At 30.5% G+C, this 22,267-nt stretch overlaps 1 protein-coding gene across 1 annotated transcript in view; it reads right to left on the bottom strand.

Moving 5' to 3' along the window:
* The window catches only part of 5-HT7 (5-hydroxytryptamine receptor 7), a 330,236-nt gene that overhangs the window by 119,756 nt on the left and 188,213 nt on the right, over positions 1–22,267 (bottom strand). Inside the window, exon 3 of the mRNA XM_085954999.1 lies at positions 7,514–7,571. The gene's annotated coding sequence lies outside the window, so the exon portion shown is untranslated. The remainder of the gene's footprint in view (positions 1–7,513; positions 7,572–22,267) is intronic.

Here is a 22,267-nt window from a genome sequence, read left to right as displayed (position 1 = left end):
AAAACTATATCGAGGGCATAGATAGTGTCAAAAGACAATGATATTAATTCTTAAACGAGTAAAACGGACGTTGAAAAAATGCATGTCATTTGTATTGTACGAGTATACAAGTAGATCCTCCTTTATCCTCGTACAATACAAATTACGTGTACATATTGTTAATAAGATTTTCCTTCATATAAATAACAGAAAATAAATATAATATAGCAACTTTGTAAATAATAAATGATCAACAATTTATTTTTATTCAACGAATAATTGATCAGAAGATTTGAAAATGCAACATTCGTTATTGAATACCTATACGTTATAATTAAAATTTGGAGAGATCCTGATACAAGTTAGTAATTAATGTAATTGATTCTTTGATTATTACAAAAGCTGAATGCTAAAATTAATGCTATATGTGAAGCGCTTCAAAAATCTAAAATACTAGTTAATTTCGTCGCAATTAGGTTGGATGCACATAGCTTCTTTGATAAGGCACATTGGTGAGAATACAATAAACATTGGTTCGTATCCCGCTAGGCGTCGTATTTTAAAAAAAATATATTTATTTAGTCCTTATATATTTCTCCGATTTGTTTTCAAATTATGTATGGAAATAATATAATGTTGTAGATCGGAATGCCTTTTATTTAAACGAAACCAATCATTAAAAGTTTTAAAAGATATAAAAAATATTGATGATTCGAAAAGCAAAAATTATCCAATTTAAATGGGATTGTGAGTAGAAGAAAACAATATCGACTCTTATATTTAAAATATTTTGTCTCTATGCTTTGAAACATGGTATTATGTTTTTACACAGTAATACCTCCTATGAGTAGGGAATCCAATCCCGAGACGAAATTCTGATCCCGGGATTTCAGGATTACAATTTGACAATTCCGGGATTGGCATTTTTTTCCATTGTTAATATAAAAAAATTATATTTACAAATAACATTGATAAAATCGGTCAAAAATAAATCTAGTATAATTTATACTATTAAAGACATTTATTGTTAATAATGTATACGTTCAATCTTGGAAATACATAAGTTTAATGAAGTAAATAATAATGTAATATAAATAATAATGTGAATTTAATATGAGATTACTGTTTCTGATAGTACCCAAAGACTTAATGAATGGGTTAGCGAGATTTAAAATATTGAAGCAAATCATGGTGTACTTATGACCTTTCCGCTTCATAAATCTAATTAGTCAGCCAAATATGAAACTACCGTAAAACGTATGAGATCATAGTAGAATTACTCTGTTAACGCGTTCGCTGCTGAAGAGATAATGAGATTTTAATTGCCTCCTTCAAAATGCACGTTAATTACATCTATCGGCCGCCTGATCATTAAGCGCCGTGTGCGTCTTCCGCGTCCAAAGTATTGATAGTGCTAAGCATTGTTTTTTTCCAATCTTTCTCTTTTTTATTAATTGTTGTGAAAAAATAAAATGAACCGGCAACTTACACATTGGTATAAATCAAACTTCATTCAAACTCAGTTTATTTCTAATGTATTTATCTGTTATTAAAAGTATTTTTTCTATTATATTTTCGTTTTTATTTTATTTTCCATAAAAATTGATAAAAAAATCAATCCCGAAAGTTTCGGGATTATGTTTATCAATCCCGGGATTCATAGGTATCCAAAATAGCTCGGGATCCCGGGATTGGAATCCCTACCTATGAGTACAGGCATCTAACAGTATTTCAAAGTGTTTTAATTAACCAATACGTACGTATCTTAACACATTAAAAAACATATTTTTTTTATTAATTAAAGAAACACATAACATATTTTTTATCCGTTCTATAAATGTGCGATCATTGCAGAATCTCTTCCCATTATTACAAATTATTTCATAGTTATTTTAAAAAGTAGTGTAATAAATTCTTTGGAAGATTTATTTGAGATTGTTTATTATTTGAAATTTTAACGATTTTTTTTAAATATCTATTATTTGTCTAGAAATAAATGTGTGACACTTGAAATTTATTAGTAACTTTGGATAACCTCAGTAGCATTAAACTCCCCTTTAAGTTGTTTTCACTTTTAGCAATGAAAAGTGTTCATAAAATCGATATTACTTCACTATTTTCTAGTTATTTGAATTTACCATCAGATTATCCGGAATATGGAATAATCAAAGGTCGGATATTTTTAGGACCATACGGAATTTTCAACTGTTTTTATGTTTTAGATAAAAATGTGTATATATTATGTACACATATAATTTTAGTCTGTCTTTATTAAGAAAGCATAAAATTATGCATTATTTTTTATACAATATTGAAGGTCTAAAAATAAGACCTTTTAATAGGTAAGTAGGTATAATAATAATGTGTATTTTTCAGTATCTAATATTATACATAGGTATTTCCAATATTATATTCTTCATTACATCAAACATTTATGATATTTTTATGCCTTTGAGTACTTGTCTCATCTAATTATGAACCAACGTGTCATTTAATTTTTATTTTATAACATCACCGGATTTTGTTGGAAAATTACAACAAAAGAACTTTTTCCCATGTGAATTTATTTATTTGCATTTTACAGTCAAACAAGTCCTTGCTCAATGTTTTCTCGAGATTGGAGGAAATAGGGAAAAGAAAACAACTAAAAATATGTATCCTCAAACAGACAGCCACTGTCTACTTTTTTAATAAACCGTATCTTGAACGCAAGGTATGCTTTTGTTGTTAGAAGTGTATTCTGCATGTTTTATTTAAAATAACATTATGTAACATTTTTTTATAAAATGCGTTTATCACCACGTATAAGATTGCTTTATTTAGGTATAATATGTAGATTTCTATTTGCATTTATACAATTTTATCAAAATTTTATTACTGGGAGTAGAGTACCTATGTAGATTAACAGTTTTCTTAAAAAAACATCTTTCAATACATTGTATCTAACTGAAATATCTAAATAATGAAAATAATTTACTATCATAACCAATAAAATAAAAACTAGAACTTTCAGTAGACTATAAATTGACTATTATTTATAGATCTATTTGGTATAAATCTGACTTAATCTAGTTTATATAAACAGGATATAAAATTAATATATGTAGAAAGAATTAATTGTATACCTACCTCGTTTTTAGAGTAGGCAGGCAGAAATTCGCACATATAACAATACATTGTATGTGTTGTTCTATTTTGTTCATTGGCGTATTATTTTTATATTGTTTTTTTTATTAATTTTTGGAGATTGGGAAATTTTATTTCAATTAAATTTTGATTTATGTGTGACTTTTGATTCTTTTAGTTTTTTTTAGCCAGAGTATAGGACCCAAATTGCGCATCAGAGTAGGTATATATGTACGCTAGAAAAAAATATATATATATATATTATATAGTATTATCATAATTCACAATAATATCTTAATATATGTTTCGTCATTACGCGTGTATTGAAGAGTGAACATTATTTATTTGACATTGAAATTATATACTTGTAGCGCTTCGTCATCAAATTGACGCATGTGTCACGTTGGTGGTGATGGGCTAATTGACAAAAATTATGTTTGCATGACACGCGTTTTCGTATGAGTGGCAACTTAACACGGCTGTCATGGGCCCGATAATAAATTTATGAGTTACCATGTCACCATTTTTAAGCACTGTGATACAAAACAACTGTTTTAAAGATACAAGATCAAAAGAGAGAATTTGCAATATTTTAAAAGAAAAAATATGTTAATGCTGAAAACCTTGTAGGTATATTGTTATTGTGTACTATATCTATCATATAACAAATTATTTACAATGAAAAAAAATAATTAAATATTGTCCAATTTATTTTTGAAAATTTGCATATAATGCTGTTTTTGCGAGGATCAATAATCCCGATTGTTTAACTAGGGATTGAAATACCTAATAAATATATCAATGGCTTCAAATTATTTGGTAAGTATATATATGCATTAACAGCAAGTATTTTAATAAAAAATCGAGCAAGTATTTTATTAAAAAGTTGGGAACTATTTAATATGAACAGCAAGTAAAAAATGATTATTGGTAAGTATTATAATATAACAATGGAAGTATTTAAATTATGATAGGGAATTATTTAAACAATTTCCGGGAATTATTTAAATAATTAAAGGTAAGTATAAATATCAATTTGTCAGTATAAAATCTATTTTGGACAGATTTTTTCTTTTACAGAAATAACTTATTTAGTAGCTTCCTTATTATGTTAAATTTAGTAGGATAGTATTGTTCTTTCTATCTGGCTCTCCAGAACAGATTGTACTATTAGAATGGTATTTCTCTATTATTTCATCCCTTACGCCCATTTAGTGTAGCAGCATTTGTGTATCTATAAAATGGCTCAATGATGCAATGCGAGTCTCCTGAGCAAGCTTCTAGTGCCTTTAAGATACTATTTCATTTTAACTATCAGCTGTAACTTAATTTAACTGCACCTTCCGAACCACCAGTTGTAGGTAGCTGTTATGCATACACTCTTGATCTAAGCGCACTTCAAAGATATATGTAACCTTACCTTATGAGATTCAAACCCTTAATCTCTACTTCATCTCGGAGTTAAATAAATTGTAGTGTCTATTATATACATTTTCAACTTTGCAATAATAACAAGACATACTTCAGACTTGTATAGTGCTTATTAAATATTATTTTCAGTACCAGAATTAAATAATAAGACAGACTTCAGTTGTTTACAATAAATGTATTTCTTGTGTTCAAAAATTCACAATAATAATCAATTGTAACAAACATATGACAGAATAAGACGTTTCCTTCAATGATATATCAACTACATACAACCTATTACTAAAGACGACCGATGTCGATCAATGTGAATGATTGAAAATGATAATCTAGAATACACACCCAGTCAAACGATAACATAAAAATCTTTTCCTTCAATTACGTACAACCTATTACTAAAAACGTTTATGAAATTCATAAAAGAAAACATAAAATATGTGTTGTTTTTACTGTTATATTATTTTATGCAAGTCTACATATAAATAACACAACATTTTAGGATTATCGGAAAACATTCCGATAACCGCAACTTTTGACAGCTCGATTTTTTTATTCGTTCGTTGATCAGTATCATAGCATAGACAAATCGGACGACTTATTAATTATTGTCCTCGGACTTTTGGCTCGCCAATGGCAATACGTTTCACGGTCTTGTTTACATTACATGCTGTAATAAATTAACAATATTAAATAATTATCTGATTCGGCATTTACACTAATAGTAAAAATAATAATATACATATTATATAAATAATTAGGATACTTACTTAAATTAGTAATTTTAAAAGACATTGAAAAAAACCTTTTTTGTAGTGATGAGTAAAAAACATGTTAAATATAAAAAATCCACGAACCCTAACTAATTATTTAGCATACAATTTTAATTGAGATAAATTTAATATCATACTATTAATTATTGTTGTATCCAAACTGAGATTCATTTTTTTTATAAAATTAGACAATAATAGGTAATGAAAATGTACTTAGTTTAAAAAAATGATTTCTGTAATATTTGTAGTACCTACCTAGAGAACCTATATTTTTGATCAATTATTAATTTAATCTTTGAGGTTATTCGCATTTATTCTGTGAAATGTCCATCTAGCTCTTTTTTCTGCACCTCTGCGACTTCTTATTTGATCTTCTTTTAATATTAATATAATCTTAAATAGTTTGTTCTTACCGATATTCATGAATGCATAGACTAATATACTTTATATGCGATAATGGTAACCCTAAAATGCCGTGCGCCCCATTGAATGTTTTTTACTTTTCATACTATCAAAATAATAATGGATATTGATTTTATCTATTGGCTCATGTCATTTAAATAATGATTATTTATTTTTACTACTGATTTTTGAATATTATTTCTTGCTGTACCATTATTTTACATTCAACATTAAAACTGGCGGGCTTATACCGATACTTTGAAATAAATACTTACCATTCATTTAAAATTCTGACAGTTGTTATTTAAAAACTTTTCAAAATTGTCTATTAATACTTGCTTCAAAAATGCACGCCTATATCAATATCTGTATTTTGGTATTTATTATTGAACACCGGTGTTCATCAAAACATTTTATAAAAAAAGAAGTACTTATCAATAAATATAACTATTAAAATCTATTTAAAACACTATTTTATATAGCAATCTATACATGCCTACATTTATTATGTTGACCTTTGTAAATATGTATAGATCAGAATATTTTAGAACTGTTAATTTTTACAAAATATAATTATCTCTTATAATACCGGAAATTTGGGTATTTTAGATTTTCGAAACCAGTATTTCGATATCGATAGATAATTGAATAGGTACCGGTTTTGAAATACCGGCATTGAAATCCCTATGTTGAACGTATGCTTGCAACTCGTGCTCTTGTGTGGGTGCAAGATATGACGTCTAACCTAGGTCCAGAGGTCTATATTGTTAAGCTTATATTAGCGTTGTCTACGCCAAATCTTAAGTGTACATTGGTACAACCGAGTTACAAATACTCGACTTCGTGAGCTAAAATATCAGAGATGCTTCATCTAGCTATAGCTCTAGGGTGCGACACTCCATGCCACATGGCACAACCGAATGAATTCTGTCGCCGTTGCCGACACTCCGACTCACACGACCATCAGCCTATCGCGATGCAGGAGTCATGAAAAGTGGCGATAAACAAATAAAAATGACGCGACTTTGTGCTTGCCATAATATGTTCGGATGTTGGAGCGTGACCAGATGAACAATAATAACAAATACTTTAAAAGTTTAGACCTTAGAGCTAAAAGTGCGGAAGACACATTTATATTATTATTTTTGAGTTAAGTATGCAGATTTAAATGTATATTCATGTTCTCTTAATGATGAAAATTTGGGAGTCCATTTTCAAAATACTTACTTCTAAAGCGACGGTAGTCCAATTATTATACTTAAGAGGTGAAAGAGTGGATGTCCAATATAAGTCATTTTTGCTTTAAGCTTTAGTAAAAAGATTAATTGCCAAAGTGCGGAAGTCCAACATACGGAGTTTTAGTCCGAACGCGAGTGAGTATTTTAACTAGATTAGATTAACTATGTTAAAACTGCTCTCCTGCAAAATATTGAATATGTGACTTCCAGACTTTCAGCTCTAATGTACATAATCAGGTAGGTATGCATGTTGTGTATGTTTCGCATCTATATCTATACCATTTTCATAATACTGGCAGTACTGAGAAATTAAAATTAATAGTATACCAACTTAAGGGTTATTATTTTTTTTCTAGTACCTAATTCATAATGATATTAGGTTTGTTGAATTATTCGAAAAATAATATGTCAAAATTATTGAATTATGTAACTGGATCCATTATAATACGTAATGTAGTGGAAACGTAATTTTTCAAAGAACCTACTTATTCAAGTATATTATTTTTATTTCCCTCAGTTATTATATTAATAAACTTAACATTAACCGTGTCATAAACAAAAAGCACTTACCAATTATTACACTCGCATGACTTCAAATTGCCTTGGATTTCCATGAATTTTCCGATTTCTGAAACAAAAATAAAAACACATTAATGTTATTTGATAACTTTAATACGTTTATTAAGATTTTTTCCATGTTCGAATAGGATTATTATTAACAAAACCGCGTGAACATAAGAAATGTTTTTATATTAGAAAGCTTTATATTAATGATATTCAGAGCTTGTTCTCATGAGTCTAAATAAAAATTCTTAGAATGCTCGATATTGGTTGACATTTTATATTTATTATTATAAATATTTTTGACTTCTAACATTAAAAAGCCGAAACTAAAATTCGATTTTATTATACTCGTATATAAGTAGGTACATGAATATATTATTATGATAAAATAGTTAATAAAAATCAAATTATATTCGAAGTATTTATTTTTTAAATTAAATTTAAAACAAATAACCACTTTCCTTAAATAATTCATGACTGCTATCATTTTCTTTTATTCCGATTTTATAAAGTTGATTCTTTAAAATTGATTATTAAAAAAAATGATAAAACAACACATACATACCAATCATTGAATTTGACTTTAAAAATCAGTGCGCCATTGTTCTAACGCCAAGAGTATTAGTATACAAATGCGCTTTTTTATATGAGAAATTCGCGATAAAACGAGCAATATATCACTTATTTCCAGAATGTTACTGATTTTGCACAGTTACAGTTTGCACTATTGTGTAATCTGAAAGGGTAATTGGACCTTATTCTTTTGACGATGACAATTGCAATAAAGTTAGAGTAGTCACTAAGTGATATCGAAAATTGCATGTAGAAAACAGCTCTGATTCAGAGTGGTTGCAATTGCTGTCAGTTTTTCGTAGATTCAGACCATTTTACTAAGTTTATATTTCAATCGATCTCCACTTTCGTCTGATTTGACAGTAGTAGACTTTTTTCTTTGGGGCTAATCAGGTGAATGTTAATACCGACGCCCCAAAACATCCAGCAGCATAATAACATCACTCTGGAAGACATTTAAACGTATAATTCCAGCATATTAAGAGACGTTATGGAAAATGCTTTTTGATATACCGCTTTCTATACTTTATTATAAAAACATAAAAAAATAAAAAAAAACACATTTATTCATTTCTTAAGGGTGATGCTTATACTATCAGAGGCGAAAAGAGGCACCTAACGGAAAAATATGAAGCTTGCAATTTGAGATTTTTTTTTGATAATTTACAATTTTAACTGTAGTAATTAATAAATATGTATCTGAAAACACTAAAAAAAAATTTTTTTTTTTTTAAATTTAAAGATAAACTGGCAATTGTAAAAAAATGTAATAAAATGTGAATTCGTTGCAGGGTCAAATCTTTATATTACATTATATTTTATAGCCATATTTATTAATAAAATTTAGTTTATTAAGTTTTAGATTTTATGTGGTGTAGATTTTTGACTAATTCATCGTTTTAATATTTTTTATATATATTTTAAAAAACATCGATTTTTAAAAAAATATAAATGTGTATAACTTGAAATCCTTTTTATTTAATATATATAATATAGATATATAAATATATAATATATATAAATAAAAAGGATTTCAAGTTATACACATTTATATTTTTATAAAAATCAATGTTTTTTAAAATATATATAAAAATATTAAAACGATGAATTAGTCAAAAATCTACACTACATAAAATCTAAAACTTAATAAACTAAATTTTAATGATAGTTATGACCATAAAATATAATGCAATAATAAGATTTGACCCTGCAACGAATTCACATTTTATTAATTTTTTTTACAATTGTAAGTTTATCTTTAAGTTTAAAAAAAAATAAAAAATCTTTTTAATGTTTTCGGATACATATTTATTAAATAATACAGTTGAAATTGTAAATTATTAAAAAAAAATCTCAAATTGCAAGCTTCGTATATTTCCGCTAGGTTCTCTGCTGGCATGCGTCTCCCCCTTAAATGATAAAACAACAATGAAGAGACAATGTGTCTATAATACATTCAAATAAGTATGTCAGAAATTTATTTTTACCTTCCAATATTTTTTTACTGCAATACAATGGAAAATACATAAATTATCTAATTTTTCACTTAGATGAAAGTTATGTGTTTAATTCCGCTCAACAATTGTTACGTACATGTCGACGAAACAATCGGACAAACATTAACGATTATCTGTTTTTGAGAACAGGAGTTACCTAACTTGCATTACTCTTATTTTGGTTACTCTGGTTGGTATACCATCTATTTTGCCCGAAACTAGAATGTTTGGCATAGTGCTGTGCTGTACATCATCGGTGTAAGAGCAATACCACGAATGAATGATTTTTGAAAATTATCAGGAGAAAAAACAAACATAATAAATTTTAGGTGTAAGTTTAACTTAACACATTTCTTTAACAACTATTTAAACACAATATTTCAGACCGATATATATATATATATTGCAAATGACAGTGAATTTAATAAACATAAAAACTTTTTCATCGTTTGTCGTAAACTCAGCCAACGCTTAAGTTTATGATATCGTTACGTATTTTATTTTATTTAGTGTATTAGTTTCCTATTTTTTTTTATAAAAAAATGCTGTCTCATCTATGTCGAAGTCAAAATTTATTACAAAATCCAATTATTCTTTGTAGACAGATTTAATCATTTTTGCTAGTAGTTTTATACGTGATTTTTTAACGAGTTTTTCATACATTGGTTGAATATTTAAATATCATCTTAATATTATTATATTTTTTTAGATATAGTAAATAAAATTTGTTGATTATGGATGCTCACTTACTGATTACAAATTAATTAACACTCATCACGCATATTACTATGTATTTCGCCAGAATAATTAAAGTCGAAAATTTATTGTAAAAATTAAAATATTAATGATTTATAATATTTTAGTACAACTTTGGTAACTTGATTATATTTATTATTATACCGTTCCAACGTAAATATTTGCATCGTTAATTAGTACAATTAATTATTTACTAAATTAAGTACGTAATAAATTTAAATGTTCATAGTAATATTATGGTGATTTTATGTAAATATAAAATATTAATATCTCGTGTATTATGGTAACTAGGTACCTACCTACTTAATTTTCATTGTAATCCATTTAAACATCAGTTTTATTGGTATAATATACCTATATAATATATTATGGTCTTGGTCATTATATTATTTAATGTTTATATTATATTTAATTAGTTTTATAATGTATTACCTATCTAGGCCATCATCTAAGGGTGCGCTTTTTCATATATTTTATTTGGAAAATGGTTGTTTCTCACCTTAAACTATTACGTCATTTATATGTATCCAAATAAAAGCAGAAAACTACTTAACATGAAATTCAACCCCTCGACCAACTGCTTCAAAGGCAGATATTCTGTCACTACCCCATCGTAAGTGCCAATAGTTGTACTAATATTTTATGTAAAAAAAATATACTAAAATAAAGATAAATCAATACTAAAATTGACTGTATAAATCATCACTACTTTTAGTAATAATATTTTTTTATACTCTTATAAGTGGTGCGAATAAAATCCTGACTCCAATACCGAATAGAGGCAGGTCCATATAAGATTTAAACTTTATTTCTTTTCTCGCCGCGTCCAACTAAACGCTCCACACGTGACTCATAACCCTTTTACGAGATTCTGATGATTTCTTCCAGGACCTGAAAATTGTAGGAGTAATTCAGATGGAATAATTCAGCTTGGCCGTGACCGTAATTGCGTAATTCGATTTTACTGTTCGACGTTTTTCCAATCATAAACGGACCTTTTTTGCATTTTCTAATAAGAATAATGCTAACAAACCTACCTATCTAGTCTAAAAAGTGATAATTAGTTAGTAAAATAGTTGGATAGAGTTGATTTTTTTTAAATATCAAAAGAATATAGTTGGATTTTTATCTACATATTATCAATCTCCCATATCTAATGGTTTTATTTGAGATATATTTAATAAATTCAAACACATCAATGAAATGAATATTTATAATCCAACTTAACGCCTGGATTACACGAATCATTTAGTTTAAAAAAAATAAACATTAGAATAATAAATTTAGATACTTAGGTACACACAAATAAATTATAATAACTTTATTTAGGTTATTTTCAGCTGTGTATTTGTATATGTAGTAAATATAACTATATGTATAATATAATTTATACATTAATAAAGCTCTATCGTTAAATTAGCCTAATTTATAATTATATATAATTCAGAATTCTTAGTCACGTCAATAAAAAAATATTTTTCGTCGGCTGCTAGTTATTTTTTGGGACAATATATTTTATGTTTATATTTAATAATTATTTGAAAATCAATAAAAGATTACGTTAAAAGTAATTTTATATCCCAGATTTTTTACTGTTGTCTATGAACGTAATTTCTGCGATTTTCTATTTTCGCCCAACAAAACCAGACGTCATAGAAAATGTGGAAGTAAAACTTTCATTATTTGTGATGAAATATTTTCGGAAAATATGATTTTTTTATTACCAGTCTATGCAAAGTAATATTTTAGTGTAAATCCATACAATTCACCAACCAATTTTTCAACAATAATATAATAATTGAAGTAATTGATGAATTTTCAGAATAAAATAACGGCTATATTATTTGAAATTATATTTCCATTAAATAAATTATAATACTTATATATTAATTTTATACCATTTAAAAAAAGATTCATTTCAGGTATTATAACAAAATTTCATTAATAATTATTAGTTCTAAGTGATTTACCGAATCTTTTAGTTTTTACACCTATCATACATACCCTGAGCACAAATATGCAATATTTTTTATTGAAAAATTGGTAAGCTTGTATGTAAATTTTAATTAGCTGGTGAGATATAAACTCAGACCCATCGTTAGAAGCGTAGCATAATAATCTCTGCAGTATTGTGAATAGTCAATTAATAATAATTTTTGCTGGGTATTACATTAACACTCCAAAATTTACCTAGAAAAAGAACATTTTTATTTTAAAAACCTTATAAAATTTAAAAAATAATAAATTCTAGATAATATTATATTAAACAATATTATGTTTGGATGTTTTCATGTGACGAACAATATTTGACACAAAAAAAAATTGTCAGACGAATTGTTTTCAGGAATGTAATCGTCCGGATTGACCGTTAAATAAATGGTAGTTTTTTATATCCTTTATTCTCATGGAAAGATCATTTTTTCAGCAGTTAGAATAAATTCTCATTTTTTCAATCTCCTTTCTTTTGTATTTTTATAGTATTGGGATTTTATTGCAACTGTTTTTACGACTAGAAAAATGTTCATTTCTTCGGGTAGCTATATGAATATATGTATGTGTACACCCACGTCAAAAGCAAAAAGTAAAATTTCGATTGTATTCTGTAATGATATTAAGCATAGTAAAAATTATACGAACCTGATGATTTTTTATTTAATTTAAGAATTCAAACATTTAAATGATATCACGTTAGTGTAATGGGTATTCGTACTGCCAGTGAAGAAGTGGAGATATTATAAACACATAAGTACCTAAATAAAATAGATTAGTCATTATCATCATCAGCTGAAGTCAATCTGCTATTGTATGAAACGGGTTTAAAGGCTATCACTATATGACTGTTTGTTCAGAACTTTTCTATCTTTTTTTCTAATTTTTGACGTGTCTAAGCCATTGCCATTTTAGTATTGCGTACTTTTGTCTACATCCTTGTCTATTATTTTTTTGTGGTCTTTTTGCTTCATATCCAACTTTTACGTTTCCATGCACGTTGAACTACTCGTATGATAGTTTTAAAAATGAGTTGTTTGGTCTCCCAGGAGGGCGTCCTCCATGCATCCATTTTGTACGTGGTCGGCTAATACTTCATATTATTATGATATCCAGTTGACAATTGATATTTGGGTTGCTGTATGTAACTAGTAAACACCCATTGTTTGGCTATTTTTTATTTATATACTATTATTATCTTAATAAAGGAATAAACAATACGATGCAATGTAAAAAAAGTGGAATAAAATCCTCAATTGGAAATGCGTATGATACATTCTTCGAATAAAAGACAATCACTAGACAATAGACACTAGACAATCATCATCCAGTAGTAAGTACTTCCCCGATATGTAGAAAACGTTCGAAATGTATATATAGATAGAGGTTGCTGGATGAACTTAAGTACATAGTAATGCAATGCATGGGAAGGATAATAAAATTCTTCTGAGAGACCTTCATTCAGACTGATGATGATAATGACTAGGTTGACTTTTTAAAAAGTGTATCAATCGCTACTTTCAAACCTAAAAAATGCCATTGCATAGAATGTGGGTCGATAAGTTTTATTGCATATTGAAATAACTATTTCAACAAAATATGTGTTGGAATTATAGTAAAGCTCGCATGTTTCCTAATCATTAGCAATTCGATAAAGGTGGTTCATTTTTCAAATTATCCACATAGCGTAAAAATATTAATTTTTCAACATTATTCTTTTTTACAATACTTACAAAAACCAGAATTTCTAGGTCATTAGATTTGAGACATGTTTTATATTGTCATAAAATTATTATTAAGATAAATTAATAGTTTTAGCCGTGACTCATAAAGGTCATAAATATACATTGTAGGCTAAATTTAGGAGCTTATGCTCTTAACTGTATTACATACTTCGTAGGAAAGATGTATATTATGTATTTATGATGCGCTGTCTTTTTTCATTTGGTAATCGACATTTCATCATCACACCACATATAATTTATCTATCAATACTAATATATTGCGATTTTAAACGGCGTCTCTAAAATTAAGAATCAAGCCTCATGATGCAGCAGAACCTGCGAAATATTATGTCAATCATTGTATTATTTCCAATGATAAGATGTACATATTATTTTATAACAGTTTAATATTTATTACTGTCTCAGGATTCATTTACTATTTTTTGCATTCAATATTATATGTTTTTTTTTTTTTTTTTGTGATTTTACCGAGGCTTTGACTGCGACTCGCTGTCATATCGCCTCTTCTCTTCTAGAAGGGGATCCGTCGATCAGGTCCTCACTCCTATTCTGTTAAATAACTTTACAATTTTGCCTAACTCTTCCGTCTTACCCACCGCCAGGACACCCTTCAATTCGTCGACATTCTCATAGATATCTGCAATTCGCAGCTGTACTCTGTGAACTTCATATTTGGGGCATTGCAGTGCTATATGTACAATGTCCTCTAAAACATGACATTCATCGCAGAGCTGCGATTCGCTTCTTCCCATGAGGACATCAAATCTCTTGCCCATGGTGTGCCCTGTTCTTAGCCTCAGTATTAACTTAAGCTCATTCCTCGTCAAAGAAGACTCTACAAACCAGGGCACCTCTCGTGGTGTTGGTAGAATCGACTTACTCCATTTCCCCTTTTCTAATGATGCCCTATGGTGAAAATCTATCCACATACTATGGCACATTTTCTTTATAGCCTCATTCCAGTCCAGGTTTTCTGGTATCCACTGATATGGTACCCCTGAATGGCCGGCTACCTTTGCCAGCTCATCTGCCCTTTCATTTCCCTCAATGCCCATGTGCGATGGGATCCATTGAAGGCATAGATCTCCTCCTCTATTTTTCTTGGCGTCGATCTGGTCAAGGATGTGGTATGCTATGGTTTTACTTTTATGTGAGCGAGTTGCTGTGGCAAGATGTTGTAAAGCGCTTTTAGAGTCTGTTAAAATGACAGCGGATTGCGCCGAGAAATCATCGCTTAAAGTGTATTTAATTGCTTCGTTTATCGCGATGAGTTCCGCCGTCATTATTGGTATTGCTGGGTTTAGCTTCCAGCTCTTGTTTATACCTACTTCTGGTATCATAAGAGCTGCTCCTGCTCTATTCTGATCTTTGGATCCATCTGTATAAAGGTGGCTCCATCCTGCGTACCTCTCTGTCAGCATTTTTTCGACACGCTCTCTTCCTTTATCGGATACTATGCTCCGTTTTGGTTTGTCTATTCCTTTGACCTCTAGTTGGATAACAGAGCTGAGGTCGTAGGCACCAACTGGCCTCCTCAGCGAATACATACCTAGGCATTTTGTATTTAATACCTCACAACTTTCTGTGGCTTTTAGGATTCCTACCAGTAGAGGGAGCTTTCTTTTCTCATAGTATGTATTGCTTTCAACAAGCTCGTATAGGAGTTTCACCTTTGCCAATATGGGGTTATCTATTATAGATTTCCACTTCATCCATGTCTTGGTAGCCAGTGCCCATCTCCTGACATTCAGTGGAGGTACGCTGAGTTCCGCTTGGAGCACGTGAATGGGTGTTGTCCTGATAAATCCTCCACATATTCTTAATGCTTTGGACTGGATGCGGTCTAGCCTCACCGAATTAGTTTCGGCGGCGGAGTGGTAAAACATGCTCCCGTAATCTAATCGGCTTCTAATGAGTGCCGTGTATAACCTTCTCATATGAATGGGGTGTACGCCCCACCCACCTCCCGCGAGTACTTTGAGTATGTTCAGAGGTTGTGTCAGGCTATTCGCGCAATTACTAATATGATGCTTCCACGTTAGTCTATAGTCCAGGTTCATACCTAAAAATTTATAAGTGTCTACTCTTTCTATTATAGTGCCGTCGATTTTTAAGTTAAGCTGGTTTTGTCTCTTGCCTCTGGCAAAAAGAACCACCTTAGTTTTGCTGGGAGCTACTTTGAGGCCTCGCGTTTCCAATAATAATTTCATTTCGTCAAGACTCTTCTGCATTAACCTTTGACATTCATCTACTCTTTTTCCCGAACAAAAAAGTGCGAAATCATCTGCATATTGTACAATGTTGACCCTCGTCATTAACTTTAATATGTCAGTTGTAAGAATGTTGAATAGTAATGGGGATAAGGGGTCTCCTTGCGGAAGGCCTCTTGAGCATACCGTACTCTTCTTTTCATTATTAATGCACATGGTGATTTTTCTTTCATTTAAATACTGCTTAAGATATTTAGTGATCTTCCCACCGATTCCCCATTCATTCAACACCCTTGACACTTCTTTCACATGCACATTATTATACGCATCCTGGATGTCCAGGAATGTTGTCAGGGTTACTTCGTTTTTGACCTGTGCTGCATTGATGTCTAGTACTAGGTTGCCTATGTTCTCCAGAGTCGACTTTTGCCTTCTGAATCCCGTAGTATTGTGATGAAATAGTTGTTTTTTCTCTGCAAACCATTCGATTCTTCTTGCAATCATCTGGTTGAACGTTTTGCACATGCATGATATGAGTGCAATTGGTCTGACTGACGACACTAGGGTAGGGTCTCGCCCTGGTTTTAAGATTGGGATAATCATCGTTTCCTTCCATTGCCTAGGGACTTTGCCGGTTTCCATGATTAAGTTGAATATCTCCACTAGTTTATTTTTTCCGATCTCTGGCAGCTGAGCGATCATGGAATATGAAACTTCGTCCATGCCGGGGGCAGTGTCTTTATTTTTGGTTACTGATCTTAGTTCCGCCACTGTAAGAATTTCATTCATTGTATCATTAGGATTATATGTTTCCTGTTCTGCGATTTCTTCCTTCATTTCGTCACTTTTACTTGCTAGTTGTTGAAGGAGGAGTGACGCCATGCTTTCATCCAGTTGATTATTGAATTTGTTTCCCGATTTGCCCTTCATCCAACTCATTTTTCTCCACATTTCTGAGTAGGAAGTTTCCGAGTTGACGGAGTCACAAAATGTTTTCCAACTTTCTCTTTTGGCTTTTAGGATTACTTTTCGAGTCGTGGCTTGCTTTTTCTTTAGTTCTAGGTAGTTTTCTGTGGAACTGATTTTTTTGAAGCGAGTATAGGCAAGCCTTCTCTCAGCGATTGTCTTTGATACTTCGGAGTTCCACCATGGTTTTGGTCTAAAGTTTGGGTGACTGCATACTTTGAGTCTCGGAATGCTTGAATTTGCCCCATTATTCAATATTGCCTCCAATTTATCATACTCTACTTGTGCATCTCTGGTAGGTTCTGTAAGTCTGTCTATGTCACTTGAGATTATTTCTCGATATTGTTCCCAGTTTGCTTTAGGGTAATTTCTTCTTGGGATGATTTCTGTTTGGCATTGATTTTCCACAAACTCGATGATAATGGGTAAGTGGTCACTGCCCATCGTATCGGAGTCTATTTTCCAATCGGTTTCCAGTACCAGCTCGTTGGAGATAAATGTTATATCCGGTGCCGCTCCTCTCTGATTTGGAGGGGCGACCCTGGTACTTTGTCCATTGTTAATCGCTACTAAGTCAGAGTCAAGGCATACGTCAGCGACATCCTCTCCTCTTGCGTCTCGAAGTATATGATCCCACATTGGGTGGTGTGCATTGAAATCCCCACCCATAATTGATCCCTCTCCCATTTGATCGAAGAGCCTGCTCCATGCGTTTTTCCGAATGGTAACATTGGGTTTACAATATATTGCTGTCACTGTTTTTAGTTTTTGTGTCCCTCTGATTTCGACTTGACATGCCTCCAGTTCAGTTGGAAGGCCTTGTAGGGTCTTTTCTTTAGACGCCAGTGTTTTATGCACCAGAATCGCTATTCCTCCGTAACCATCCCCTCTGTCTTTTCTATACATCGTGTAATCATTGAATTTCAGATAGTCTAATTCAGACCTCAGCCAAGTCTCTGAGATTAATGCTATTGAAATTTTTTGTCTTATTAAGTAGAGTTCTATATCATCCTTTTTTTGCTTCATACTTCTGGCATTCCATTGTAAAATCCTAATTTGTTTTTTACTATCCATTTTGCTCCAGAACCTCTCCTAGAATTTCCTTTAAGTGTCCTTCTTTGAATTGTTTGCATACCCAGTCCACTGCTTTAATTATTAGTTGTTTAATGATCTGCTGCCAGTCTCCCCCTTTCAGCAAGACTTTCATAATTTCTCCCATCGCGTTAACCTCTGTCTTCCCCTTTGAATTTTTCTTATTTTTTGTAGGCTTTACGCCACTACCTGTAGCTATTATTGTTGAGCCTGAAGCTTCTACCACCGCTTCTTCTTTCTTTTTGATTTCCTTAGTTTTTTGAATTGTTTCGCTTTCATCTCTTCCTACGATTTTTTTTTGTTTTAATATGTCAGCATAGCTATTATTTAACATATTTTTTTTTGCTTCCTTGAAAGGTATGTTCATTTTTTTCATTGCTTCTTTGCAATTATTTTCCTCTTGCCACTTTGGGCATTTTTGGCTGTTTGCCGCGTGGTTACCTTTGCAATTGATGCACGTAATTTCCTCATTTTTTTCGCAGGTTTTGTGGTTTTCACCACACTTAGGGCACGTTTCTACTGTACGTCCGCAATTGTTCGCGATATGTCCATATCGCCAGCATTTGTAGCATTGCATAACCCTGAATACATACGGTTCTACAGCAAAAGAGACTCCATATATGTAAATTGTTCTCGGCAATATTTTCTCCCCAAATTTAATACTGACTGACGAGGTCTTTGTCAGCTCTCCTGTATCACCTTTTCTTGTCAACCTCTTAAGGTTGATTACTTTTGCATCACTTTTGATTTCCATTTGCAGTTCTTGGAGGTCCATATCAATATCGACTTTTCTTATTACTCCATAAGAGCAGGAGTCATTCTCTTTGGTCACAAAACCGAGATCTTTGAGTTCTCCAGCTTGTTTCACTTTATCTGCTTCTTTTTCGTCTTCTACTTGGATGTACGTCTTTAAATTTTTATTGTAAATTTTCTGTACTTTTACTCCTGCCTTATGCAGCATCTGCGCTATTTTTAACTTTAATGGAATTTTACTTCCCGTCGCTATCATGACGATGTTTTGGTTTCCCTTTGGAGTGACCCCAGAGTCTCTTCTGGGTTTTTTTCCAGAGGTCACCGTCTGCCATTCTTCTTCTTTTTCTCCAACCACTTCCTCTTCATCATCGTTTCTTTTCTTCTTCGATTTTTTGGTTTCATTCACTTCCATTGTGGTGTTTTCCATTTTATTGTTTTTGCCGTTCACGCGGTCTTGGAATTCGCGCAATAGTGTGAACAAAAAACAGTGTGGACAACCCCTCGCTTCACAGCGTTTGACGCACTCCCCGCACAAAGTGCACTATCCGTGCAACAATAAATATTTTTCACTTTTTCTCAAGCACTGGCACTGATTGTCAAAATCACATGGGACCACACATGTTGAGTTTATTGTCAAATTCATTTACAAACAATAATATTTTTGTTGTATCCCGTATTTATAACCGTTCGCGAGTAACCAGGCGAGTAGCGACACGAATACGCAAGCGAAGTTGTACAACCTCACTCCACCGCTGTTGGCTTCCGACTGTGCAATATTATATGTTAACATAATTACTTTGAAATATTATATATATTTTTATTATAAAATGTAAGATGAACAGTTAAGGAATTATAACGTTCAATACCATAGCAACATCGATATTTAAAATATTGAAATATGATAGGTACCTACATAAAAAAATACAATAATTACCATATCGCTTGTTATGCATGAATTTTCAAGCCTGCCTTTGCTTCAACAAAGCTTTGGAAAATTTAATCTGAAAATTATTTGCACCATTGATTGAGTGACATTGCTATTTACTATCGACGTAGAATGCATTAATCAAAAATAGGTACCCACAGGAAAAGCGTACGGATCAAAAATACCAACCGAGAAAGGCATGATCAAGACCAGATGTATTGCTTATAATATACCATAATATAACTATAAAATAAGGAAAAACAATCGCAAAAACGCTTATGTATGTTATAACAGCTAGGAAAAATTGAAATTAAAAGTTTTTGAAGCCAAAATAAATTGTTACGAACATCAGAAATACGACATGTGATTTAATTTTAAAATATCAGCGATTCAAAAGACTAATATTGCAAGATGGACGTTTGAAGTTTTCTTTAACTATTACTTTGTGATAGATATTGAGTTGTTATTATAACAAATCAGATTTCAAAATGTTGCAATTTTTCCAAGTCATTTGCAAACGTCAATAGAAGGTTTTAACGAATATTTTTGACTATATCATTTTAGTTTCTTTTATTGTGTTAACTGTCAATTCATGTTTGAGATTGTCTTATTGATTGAACACAACTTTATAGACTGTACATTATTTATTATTTATTGTTAAATTTTATTTGTTATTAATATTGACTCATATTTTCGTTTATATTCGTTTGTCTTTTATATTTATTTTGATTGTAAATTTTATAAATGAATTGTTAATCAAATTTGTGACTAATCATAAATATTTGTGTTATAATATATTGAAATGATATTGTAAATGCTTTTTGCTTCATTTTTTGTTTTGTGTTGTTTATTAATTTTAGAATATTTTGTGTAGTGTCATCCTTAATGATGTACCTAGTAAGAAATATTAATATCCAATCTCCTTAATTTTAATTTAATTGTTAATGACAAAGCACTTACTATTGGACGGATAATGCTATGTATTGGAAAATTATTTGTGTCGCCTTTATATTTTGTTTTGGTAAATACTTATGTTTTATAAATATTATTCAGTTGAAAATGTCCCTTTGAGGTGGACAAAAACGGTCCAAATTTATTATTTAATAAAAGTGGAATAAAAACTAAAAAAAATTGCAAATTAATCAATATATCATTTTAGATTAATATTAAATTAAATGCATAATGCACGTGTTGATAAAACGCAAAAAATAAAACTGATAATCTTATGAGAATAAAATGGTTTTACTCTCAATTTTAGATCGAATAAAATAATACAATTTTTTGTTTAAAAATAATTTATGTGATTATCATGCTTTCAATTATAATATTATGGGGATGAAATATAACCATAAATATATATCCTACAAACTAAACGGGTTGTTCCGGCTTAGATACTAACATTCAAAGTTCTTAATTTTTGACATTTATACGGTACTTCTGCCATTAAGGGTGAGAACTGGAATGATTACTAGCTAAAATTCATGTAAGCTGACAGTTTTAATGTGTTTTCTTGTTTAAATTGAATTATTATCAAAACTCTTTATAATCTCAGTTTGATACGATACATTTTGTAAACAACTTGAAAAGATACCGTGCACATATGATTAGCATAAAACGTGTTGTGACATGTTTTTTTAAAGTTAAGCAGGTGTCCCTTAACAAGTTTTGCATTTATCAGTATGCATTATGCATGATTGAGAGAGGAAACCCTTTCATATACGAATATTCTCTCAAAAAAAGAAAAGTAGATATTTATGAGACGGAAACATATCTTTGTATTTGAATGTGTTTCTTGTACTAAAACAGGTCACAAGTACTCTTATATAACGACATAAATGCCTTATAAATATAAATAGTATCAATAAAGTAAATGGTTTTAAAACAATGTTTATGTTAATTATATAATATCCCTACACGCTAACTATTTTTTAAAACAATCCAACTACCTTTATCAAATATGGTGTAACCAACATAATAAAAATCTAAATACGAGTACCTAGGTACTATAATGGAGTTATCATATATAAATGAGTAAATCGCTTACAAAAGTACAGTAAAATATAATAAAATAGAATAGAGATTGTATGAATGCAAAATATTTTGTACGTATACTTCTGATTATTTCATCATCTTCAACCGGGGTCGACTTACTAGATCGATTGGTCTCCTTAAGCTTCTTGTACTCTTCCCGGTCCTTGGTTCGTGACTGGCGCATACTGCCACGCTTTTTGCAGCATAGTACTCAACACTGTATG

The sequence above is a fragment of the Rhyacophila brunnea genome, unplaced genomic scaffold (genome assembly GCF_057557595.1).
Source record: "Rhyacophila brunnea isolate RB1 unplaced genomic scaffold, BYU_Rbru_1.0 scaffold_4, whole genome shotgun sequence".
NCBI lineage: Eukaryota > Metazoa > Arthropoda > Insecta > Trichoptera > Rhyacophilidae > Rhyacophila > Rhyacophila brunnea.
This window is presented reverse-complemented; position numbering and strand designations above follow the sequence as displayed.